This window comes from Ursus maritimus, unplaced genomic scaffold (genome assembly GCF_017311325.1).
Source record: "Ursus maritimus isolate PB19 unplaced genomic scaffold, ASM1731132v1 scaffold_19, whole genome shotgun sequence".
NCBI classification, from domain to species: Eukaryota; Metazoa; Chordata; class Mammalia; order Carnivora; family Ursidae; genus Ursus; species Ursus maritimus.
Window position 1 is genome coordinate 14,547,773 of NW_024424341.1, and position 11,391 is coordinate 14,559,163.

The following is an 11,391-nucleotide window of genomic DNA, read 5'->3' on the forward strand; positions in this document are numbered from 1 at the left end:
GTTCCAGCTCGGGGCAGGACTCAGGCGGCACCGGGGGATGCCCGGAGGACGCGATTCCCCCTGTGCATACGGCCACCGCTCCCCACCGCTCTCCGGGCCTCTGGGTGGGGGATGCCTCCTCCTCCTCCGGACCTGTGGGAGAACACAAGTTAGTAGGCCGTGGCCCCCATTGTCCATACCCATAGCTCAGGCATAGGAAGGGCAAACGGGCAAAGGAAGCGTAATGGGCAAAGCGGGAGGAAGCCGTCTGCCCAGGAAAGCCCCAGTGAGGCTGTAGTGGTGACGTGGGCCTGTAACCGCTTCCTCGCTGGCCTCCAGACACCCCCTGCAGTCCCTTCACCCTGCACCCAAGGCAGCGGATCTGAAGCCTTGATCTGCATCCCTGACCTTCAAGTCCCATGTCACCCAGTGAATGACTTGTACTACTCCCCATCTCCACCCCAAGTGCAACATGCTTGCACGCTGGCATTACTGCCAGGACTCCCTCCCTGCCTCTTCCCGCACTGGGCTAACTCTTCTCAGCCTTAACATTTATCTGAGTTATCACCTCCTCCTAGAAGTCCTCAGGACCACATCAGGCCAGGTGGCCTGTCCTGCCTCTGTCTCCATCACTAGTGCTAACCAACCTCGCCTACATTCATCTGTGCCCCGCCTGTGCCCCATCCTCACCCCAGGCTGTGAGTTTGCTGAGGACTGGGGCTGGCTCTTGGCCACTGTTTCCGTCACCAATGATGCCATGCGGAGCACTTGTGGGAGTCCGACTAAGGCCAGGCGCCACAGTCTGATGTGAGCGATCTCATTTATTCCTCTCAGTAGACTCAAGGGAAATGGCTCCCATTGCCCAGAGGAAAAGGAGGCTGGAAAGGTTCAAGCCCAGATTTGACTCCAGGTACAGTATCTGGAGCCCAACTGCGAACACCGGGAAGGGTGTGGTGAAAGCAACACAAGCTCTGGTGTGAGGATGGAAATAAGCGAGTCAGATGGTGGGGGTGTAGCCTGGTGAAGAGTCCACTGCCGGGCTCTGTTATTCTGGGCCACATCACTTTAAAAGAAGTGAGACCCATGTCCTTCTCCTCTCTGTCCCCAACCTGTCACCCTCTCCATGGTGGTCTTGCACTGACCCTCACCAGCAGCCCCTTGGGACGTCATGCTCTCCCTCCCCATTCAGCTGGGCCTGTCCTACAGATCCTCCCCAGGCCCCTCTGCCCCAGCACGGCCAGCTCTTCTCTGTAGTGCACCGCTGGTGGGGCTCTCACCAGCACCACAGCCAAGTGCCTCAAGCACTGGCTGCTCCCACCTGCCCGGCCAACCAGCTCTGTCCTCCCCACCCTCCTCCCACCTCTAACCCCTCACTCTCAGCAGGTGGTCTAATGGCAGAGTTCACATCGAAAAGGAAGCCATCAGATGGGCGGGACTCCAGGTCTTGCCCAAGGCCCATGGCCCTCCTCTCTGCCCCTAAGAGGCTGGAAGGGCTCTCCCTCTCTCCAGCCCAGGCTGAGCTCCAGAACCCCACCCCCACCACACTCCATCAGCTGTTCCTCTCAGAAACTCAGACTCAGCCTGGTCAAACTGGAACTCACTCCATTCCCTCCGACAAGCAGCTCCTCCTTCTGGATGCCCCACTGGGAGAAGAGCACTTCTACTCCTTCATGCTGTGGAGGACATTCTGGAATCTGCTTTCTCCGCACCCCCCCTCCTGCCACCTCCAAGTCCTGTCCATCTCTCTGCCACACATCACAAGGAGCTATCTGCCCTCCTCCTACACTGCCACTCACCTGTCAAGGCCACGCCATCGCCTCCCACCTGGGCCACGCAGCCACTACCTCCCTGCCCTGTCCCGGGAAGCTGTGCCTCCTTCAAATCCATTCTGAACAGCAGCAGCCAGAGGGAGTTTTTAAAAATGCCAACCTGATCATGCCAGAGCCACCCCTTCGTTGTCAGCGATAGCACGTAGGCTCTCTGAGCGTCAAGTCAAGCTCATGCTCTCTAGAGTCCAACTCCAAAACTTCTTCAATCCCAAAAGGAGCTACAGCCCCGATCTCACCACCTGTTCACTGTCCCGAGGGCCCACCCCAGCCCCTCTCTCCCTGCCCAGCTCCGGTTCCAAGGCCTAACCTTGCCCTGGCCAATGCCTTGGCGCCCCAGCCCCTCTCCTCCTCTCTCGGGCACGCCCAACCCAGGCTCCACTGCTACCTGTGTCCCCTGTCCAAGCAGGCATGGCAGGTTTTCCACCATGTGGACAGGCATCGGGACATAGCGTCTCAGTGCTGTCCAGGATCCTACTGTATCTCTAGTCTGTTTGCCTCCACCAGGTATCAGTCTAGAGCTCAGCTCAGTCAGCAACCTCATGGGAAGTCATTGCCCCTTTTCGGGCCTCAGTTTCTCCACCTGTGAGAATGAGGGTGGGGTGGGGGTGAGGAGACCAGTGCGCTTGATCAAGGGGCCTTCAGAGTCACGTGGACACTTGTTTAAAATGCAGTTCCTGGGTAACTGCGACTCACGGTCAGTAGGCATGGGGCTGGAATTTGCATTTTAATAGTCAAGCTGGGGACACTTGAGTATTTGGTGATGCCTTGTCACCATCCAGAGTTTCATCGATCAAACATGTATGTCTCAACACTAATGACACACTCAGAGACAAAGTCACACCCAGACACGGCCCCAGAGGGTAGGTTCAGTTTCGTATACACTGACTCCCTGGCAGGCTGCATGCCTTCTGACTCAGTCTCCCCACCTGTGCGATGAGGTGGCTGGCCCAGACGCACATCTGCATTCAGACATCTTTGCACACCGCGCACATCTGCAGACACAAGGCAATCCCACACACGTAGCTCAGATCGGGCACGGGCAGGCACCGTCCACCGGCGGACCACACGCTACACAGCGGTGCGGATGGAGAGGTGCTCACCGGAGAGCGGACAGTCACAGAGCGCAGAGCCGACACCGACCACGGGACGGATACACAGAGACTGTCAGACACTCAGCCCTGAGACAAACACGGACACACCGCAAGCGGGCACTCCCTCCTCCTCTCCCCCATTTTCCTGGCCCAGCTCCATGAGGAGCGGCTCTTGGAAAAAGAAAAACAATGGCGCCTGAGGGGAGGGAGGAGGCAGGAAATCCCAGTGCCAGCCCGCACCGCCACAGCTGTGCTGGTTCTGGGGAGTGGTGGAAATCCTCCAGGCTCTGTCCTGCTGGGCCCTCCCGGCCTCCCTAAACAGAGAGGGTGGCAGGGGAGGGGCCACTGCATCATCTCTCGCCTCTGGGAGCGCCGGGCCTGGCATGGGGCTCAGCGGGGTGGGAGGCGGGCTCCTTCCAGGAATCTCAACCTGTTGGCAGGGGCAGGGGGCGCCACCGGCCCCTAATGGCTTCAGGCGCCCCGCTAAAGAGCGAGTGGGCTCCAGACTCAGCTCCTGTTGCCCTTCTCAGCGGCCTGGCCCAGTCCCTCCGGAGGCTGGGGAAGGAGGGAGGAGAGCAGGGAAAGAGAGAATGGACAGCCCTGCGCCCTCGTGGCTCAATGTCCCCTGGAGGCTGTGTGTGCACACGTGGGGGAAGGTATGGAGATCCCAAAGTTGGTTTTCTCTGGAAGCCCACTCCCCAGCACACCAGGAACCCTGCACCCCGTGTAGACTCAGGGCAGCCAGACCCTGCCTACGGCGCCCCTCACCCGCTCCACCGCCACATAACACAGTCTGGGGACACACACTCACACATAGCCCTAGTGGACACATTCACTGAGAGTCCTCTAACACAGAAGCTCAGCTCACAGTTACAGAGAGCAGGCTCTGGCACACTGCCGTCTCTCCCACAGGCTCAGTGCCTTCTTCTCATAGGGTGTGTGTTTTTGTGTGTGGGGTGGCCTCCTGATTCCCCTAGAGTGTTACCACCCTAAGCAGGTCAGGGAAGGATCAGCAACCATGAGGCCCCAGGGCGCACACACCCCCATCCTCCCCTCTCCTGCCTCCCACCAGCCAGACGGTTCTATTCCGCTTTAATCCTCAGGGGTTTCTGCAGCAGGCTGTTCCCCAGCTTTAATCCTCAGGGTTTCTGCTCAGGCTGTTCCCCAACTCGGAATGCCACCCTCTCCCTCCGGACTCTGAAACCCCCCACCACCTCCAGGAAATGCCTTGATCTGCTCCACGGGAGCACTAGCCCTGAGCAGTCACGGCGGCCAGATCTGGCCAGATGCCCTCCTCTTGCTACACACGCTTCTGACCCAGGTGGGACACTTGTGTCACCCACAGCTTCTAGGACAGGCCTTGGATACAGACTTTGCTTAAAGCCCTAGCAGAAGGCAAGATGACCTTGCCTACCTTATTTGGGCAGTCCCCACATGGGACTCAGAGCTCTTGAACCAGTCCCACAGCCATCCTCGTTGTGCCAGGCAGCTGCTGGCCCACTCTAGGACAGAACTAAGAATGTTCTGATCCCATATACGCGAGCTGAGACCCTCATCCACTTTGTCCACAGAAAGTGACCACTGTTTCCCACTGCTTGTGGAACTGTTTAGAAGTCTCTCCCTCCTTCTTTTCTCCATCAGCAACTCCTACACATCCTTCAAGACCCTCTTCTGGGAGGCTCTCTGACTTCACACAGAGTGAGCCAGTGTTCCAGCACTGGCCCTCCTTTCTTCAGCAGTAGTCACGAGGAAATCTCGGTCTCTCTGGTTGTTAGCACGGGCCCAGCATACAGCTAGATGCTGCATAAATGCTTTTCTAGGCTGATGGATAGAAGATGGACAGTTAGGTCCCAGTGAAGAAGGAAGATTGAGGTATCCTAAGGATAAGCAGTTATTTTGTGGCCAGGCTCCGAAGCAGGCAGGTGTCTGGAAACTGTCTGTGGCTAGGTCAAAGTCAGAGGGTCATCTCATGGCCAGGTCGGGATCAGTCCTCTTACCTGAGGTAGCCTAAGCGCTATTGTTTTGTCCTAGCATGTTTAGATGACTCTCATATCTGGTGAGAGAGAGTGAGCAATGCTGAAGGCTGGATGGGGGCCAGCTGAGGGGTTTGGGGGTTGCCCGGTGGCCCAACTCTTCCCTCAAACTCAGAACCCTCTGTCCTTCCAGAACCTTTCAGGTGGCTCTGGAGCTGCCTATGGCCACAGGCCTGGCTGTGGGCAGGAGCAGAAAGCCCAGCCCGGAACCGCACGAGGACAGCCTGATTGGATAAATGCAGGGGTCCAAGGCTGGTCAGCCCACAAACTGTGGGCACCTGTCCCTGAGACCTGCTGCCTGAGCTTCAGCCACTGGATCACCAGGAGAGAGGACTGAGAGGAAGGAAGGAGGAAGCAGGGCCTCCAGGCTAGACTTGACTCCCTGCCGGGTGAGCCACTCTGGCCTGTCCCAGGTATCCCCATCTCAGACTGAGGAGCCACAAAGATGTCCTAGATCACATTCAGAACTCCGTTCTTCATAATGGAGCCAAAGCCCAGTGGAGCAGCTGCTTCCACATCCACACAGAGGACCAGCAGCAAAGTAGGGGTGACCTGAGGGGTAGGGCTGGAGTGCTGGGATTGGATGCCCCCTTCCTAGTTTATGTCCACCTTAAGGGCATGATGCCCCTGGGAACATTTACAAGACGGGGTCCTAGTGCTGGGATTGGATGCCCCCCTTCCTAGTTTATGTCCACCTTAAGGGCATGATGCCCCTGGGAACGATTTACAAGACGGGGTCCTCGGGCATCAGGCCAAGTGGCCATGGCAGCTGGTATGGGAGAGAGTGAGTGCCTTGAAGGCACTTGAACTATTCTCTCTGGTAGAAGGGTCATCCACCCAGTCCCTGCTCTGCCACTGATGGGCTGTGTGATTATCTGCAACTTTCTGCCCTGTCTGGGCCTGTTCCTATGCCTTCCATGGGGAGGGCACTACCAAGATTCTAAAGCTCTGTCCAACAAGTGGGCAGACCCTGTGAACCTGAAGCAGCGAACCAACCAACCCCCATACAGGTCTGTACAACCCACGCTTAAGATACAGAAGCAGGAGCCCCGGGCGGAGAACGGACTTGCCAGCTATCATCCATTGGCACCATCAGAACGGTGAGGCAACTGAGGCCTCCATTCTCCCGCACTGAGCCATCGCTCTAACTGACCCAGCTCCTTCCAGAAATTCGCTTTCTGCCCTCCCACGCCAGAAGTCGCGTCGGCCCTCATTTCCTCGCCCCCTCCCCAGACGCCCAGGTCCGGCAAAAGACGCCCCGCTCCCTCTAGCGGCTGGCGGAGGGCAGAGCTCTCGGGCCCGCGCTCGTCCCGCCCACCCCGCGCGCGGCCTCATTGGCGGCCACCGCGGGCGGGGCGGCGGCGCCGTGCTCCGGTGGCTCTGCGCCCGTCCACCGCACTCGCCATGTGACCACGTTGGGTCCCCGGGAGATTCAAATTCGCCCCCGCCCGCCGCCCCCTCCCGTCCGGTCCGGGCCCGCAGCATTCCGAAGGCGGCCCTGCCCTCCCCCCCAACACCGGCAGCCCCTCCACACCCGAGGTCCCGGGCCCCGGGAGGTGGGGGGAGCCCGGGAAGGGGGCTAGAAGTTCTGCTCGGAGTTTGGGGGTTGCTGCGGACGCTGCGCCCCTGTCCTCCAGCACGCCCCCAACTTAACCCTTTCCCTCCGCGGAAGGTTCGCCGTCTGGATGGATTCGAGGACGCAGTGGCTTGCCGCCCCTGCGCACGCCCCGCTCACCTCGCCGGGACCCGCGGGCTCGACGTCCGACTCCCGCCGCGGCTGGGCGGGCGGGCACGGGGCTTTGCTGCGGCCGCCGCCTGGAGGCCGAGGGAGGCCGCCGAGTCTCCTCCTCCTCCCGGGGAGGGGAGGAAAGGAGACGGCGGGGCGGGCAGTGGGCCCCGGCCGGAGCGGCCCCCAGTGTGACCCGGCCGCCGAGTTGCTGGGGTGGGACGCACCTGACTCCGGGGGCGAGGGGGCGCAGGCCGGGAGCGGAGGCTCTGCTGGAGGCGAGCGGACTCGGACAGGCCCCACCCCGCTGGGGGCCGAGGGTGGGGGACGGAAGGCAGGGTCTGGGGGCCCCGCGGGGTTCGGCTTTCCACCTCCGGTTTCCCGAGCGCCACGACGCACTAGGCGCCCTGCAGCAGAGGGGCACGCCTGTCCTGGAGGCTCCGTGGGGAGCGCTGACCGAGTGTCACTTTTGTTACCTGCCTCCTTCTAGTGCCGGCTCTGCCGCCGGGCGGCCGCGGAGCAGCGAGGCTCTGCCGTCACCGGGCCTCCAGTTTCCCTTTGTACCACAGAAGGGTTCACCAGATCGCCTCACGCGTGTAGAGAAGCGTAGTGGGGGCACTTGGCCCGCCCGGCGGAGCTTTTCTCCGAGGTGCCTCGGTGCTTCCTGCAGCGACAGGGCCGGCTGGCGGGCCCCAAGCAATTACCGCGCGGCGCTCTAGCGTGCGCCCTGCGGCGGTGGGGCTTCCTCTGCCCGCGGGCGGGAGAGGCGGTCGGGCGCCTCTCCTCGCCGGATCCTGTACCTGCAAGGCGACTGCGGTGAATCCTTTTTTTTTTTTTTTTAAACTAGTTTCCGCACCCACCGTGCGGCTTGAACTCAGGACCCTGCGATTGAGAGGCGCAGACTTCACCGCCAGAGACAGCCAGGCGCCCCTGCGGTGAATCCTTCTAAAAAGATAACCAAAACTTCACAGAGATTGTGAGGGGAACCACACGAGTCCCCAGCCTTGAGACTTTGCCTTGAAAAGGAAACTAAAAGTGCTGAAAAGAAAATAGCTTTAGCTCATGATTAACACTTATTTAGATTGTGATTGCAACCGGGCAGACGTCAGAAGAATCGTCTCTTGACAGAAAGAGGGTCATTTTGGCAAATCTATTAGAGTGTCACGCGCAAGGGTCACTCGGAATCCTTTGGTGGTCACGCAGTTCTTTTTTTTTTTTTAAGATTTTATTTATTTATTTGACAGAGAGACAGCCAGTGAGAGAGGGAACACAAGCAGGGGGAGTGGGAGAGGAAGAAGCAGGCTCATAGCGGAGGAGCCTGACGTGGGGCTCGATCCCACAACGCTGGGATCACGCCCTGAGCTGAAGGCAGACGCTTAACCACTGTGCCACCCAGCTCAAGCAGTTCTATCTGGAAGCACTCGGTCATTTCTCCCTAAGTGATGTTCTCTTCCTCTGTGGTCATCTGCGGCGCTTCGTTTGTACCGTGTCACATCAGCTTCGTGAAACCGCACACTTTTTGCAAGATTTGCAGTTCGCTTGTCAGTTCGTTTGCTTCTGATTTGCATGGTTAAACCCTGATAGCATCTGATGGAGGCCGATTTGGGTGGGGGCATGTGGTGAAGGAGAGGGAACTACTCTGAGTATTGCAAGGGAGGTCTTTGCTTTCTGTGTATCTCGGGCCCGTGAGAGGCAGATATTGAGGACTCAGAGGACAGGGACTCCCCGTTCTAAAGCTGAGGAAAGGCTCAGGGGGGCTTTTGGCTCAGACTTACCTAAAGTCCCATGGCTGGTAAGGACAGCAATGGGCCAAGAGTCCCTGGTTCTTTCCCAGAGCTTCTGGAGGCAGCTGGAGGGTGGAGAAGGTTGGGGAGTCAGCGGTGAACCTAAGCTCCAGATTGAACGTCACAATTGGGCCCTTTCTCTTAAGACAGAAAGTAGTTCTAGGAATGTCCCTTGCAGCAGGAGGGGGAGATCCCACCAGTCATGGAACCAAGATGGTACAGACCAGAGGCTTGGCAGTTCATAGGAATTATCTCAGTTTTCAGCTACCCCACCAGCTTTCAGTGAGAAAAGCGAGAATCAGAAGTCAAGTGACAGTCCCGGGGTCACAAAGCCAGAAGGTCTGAGAGCCCAGATCTGACTCAATGTTACCATTGTCACCACTGTTCCTGAACCCACACGCCCAGACAGCCCACTGGTGTCAGCCTCCTGGCGGCCCTCGGAAGGGGTTCCTTCCCCAGCTCAGCCCAGTGGGGTTTTCGATGGAGGACTGTGTTGGTATTTCCCACATTCCAGCAGTTCTGTCTGGTACCCCTGCTGCACTTTTTTCCATCAACTCCTAGCATGTTTCCTGTGCATTGTTCCCATGTTTTAGGATGTACAGGTATTTTAGGGTAAGTAGAAAAGTGGCATTGGTTGCCATAGATAGAAGAAAATCATAAAAATAAATGCCACGGCAGTTAGAGCTAGCTAGCAACTTGCTCTTTGTTAAATAGGGACATAATTGTACACCTTTCACAAGAGCCAAAAGGTGAATGGATAAATGGATAAATGAAATTGGTCTAGCTGTACATTCAAAGAAATATTATTCAGCCTTAAAAAGGAGGGAAAGGCTGATCCATGCGAAGTGAAATAAGCCAGTCACAGAAGGACAAATATTGGGTGATTCCACTTCTATAAGGTTCCTAGTGATCAAATTCTTAGAGACGGAGTGGAATGGTGGCTGCCAGGGGCTGTCGGGAGGGGTGGGGTGGGGAGGGAAGTTGCTACTTAATGGGGACAGAGTTTCCGTCTGGGAAGGTGGAAAAGTTCTGGAGGTGGATGGTGGCGATGGCTGCATAGCAATGTGAATGTAGGCCATTGAACTGTACACTTAAAAAATGGTTAAAATGGTAAATTTTATGTATATTTTTCTACAATAAAAAATCATTAAAAATCAGATCTCTAGTTGTCTGCATCCAATAAAAGGTTGAAGAATGAAAAAAATAAAGACACAGGGTAGTGGGAGAGAGCAGTTAGAGAAAATTTAGCTCTCAGTGGAGGCTTCTGGATGCAACCAGGACTGAAAAATACTGAAAAGTAAATGAGTTTTTCACGGTGCGACTCAGTTTCTGTCACAACTTATCGGGGGTTCCCGTTACCGTCCTCTCACCGGTCACAGGGTGAGTAGCCCCTCGGGGAGAGACACGTCACTGGGGATGGAGTGTGGCTATCCCAGAGTGGGGGGTGATAGGTGGCCTGCTGCCCTCCTCCCTGCCTGGGGTGCTGCAGAGGGACTGGCATGTTTCTAAAGCTGAAGCATCTGGAATGTTTCATAGGGGAGTTGGAGACAGAGCAGCCTTCTCTGGTGAAGCAGGACTGGAGCTGCCCCCCGAGCCCCCGAGGAATGGAGAAGGGCTGGGGTCCTGCCCAGCACATGTGTGTGTCCCAGCTGGTACAGAGCAGGGAGGTGGGTGGGAATGGCAAGCTCCTCCAGAGCTGGGTGGACACAGAAGCTGGATGGGGCTGGTCCAGGAAGGCAATGAAGGCGATAGGGAACCACTGCTGGCTTTCGAGCCGGGGAGTGTCTTGGCAGTGATTTCCAGGGTCTGGAGAGCAGGGTGAGGCAAAACCAGCACTCCACCAGAGGCAAGGCATAGCGAGGCTGGCACAGATCCCGGGTGGAAAATAGAGGGGCTTCGGGATGCGCGGGGCCTCCTCCTGAGCCCTGAAAGCAGCCGCCTGGGTTCACAAACAGCATGAGGAGGAAGACTGCTGGTGTCGTAACTCTAGAGGTGGCTGGGAGACCTCAGAAGGAAGGGCTTGGAGGTCATGGTCTGGGTCATGGCGACAGAAAACCAAAGTGCAGAGAAAGGCAAGGGCTTGCCCGAGTCATCCAGCAGGAGTTTAGGCGAGGGGTCGGGTCACAGGTGCACAGGTGTCCCTGGATAGCCATGGCATTGCCTCAGCGGTGGTGGGCCTGTGCTCCCCCCAAATCTCCCTGTCCTCCGAGGCGCAGCTCTCTTCCCCCTTCCCACAGAGGCCTGAGCTACCACCTGGGGGTGCGCTTGGGTCAGCCCCAGAAGGCCCCCCCATCTCACCCCGGGGGTAGGAAAGTACATTCCTGAGTTGGAGTTTTCCCAGGGAGTTTGGCTGAGAGAAAGAGAGAGCACCCTGCCCCCCACCAGCACACACAGACACCTCCCCTTCCCCTCGGGGTGCTGCAGAGGAAGTAGCCGGAGCAGGACAGGCTGACCGGCCGTCCAGCCACAGTCTGGCCACATCTTCTGAGCTCTCTGTTCCCAGCGGGGCCTTTCCACAGCTGCGAAACATGCTTCTGGTGACTTTGCAGCATTACCTCTCATAAGCGCCGTGCTACACCCTGAGGTCGTACTGTCTTATCTCCATTTTAGAGGGGAAACTGAGGTTCAGAGAGTTTCAGTCACTTGCCCAAAGTCCCCAGCCCGTAAATGGCAGGCCTGGGATTTGAGGCCAGGCAGTCAGACCCGGCCCTTGCCCGAGGTCGTGGCTATCTCAGTCTCATTGATTGTCAGGTCAAACAGGGATCAGTCTCCCTTTTTCTGAAGGTGGGGAAACTGAGGCTAAGGAGGTCAGAGGGGAGGTGGGCCTTGAAACCTTGCCAGGTGCCCCGTGGGCCAGCCCTCCCCCCTCTCCCCACTGACACCAAGCACCTCTGCAAGGTGCAGCCACCCCCAGGAAGTGCTGCAGGCATGGGGGAAGGCGTGGTGAGA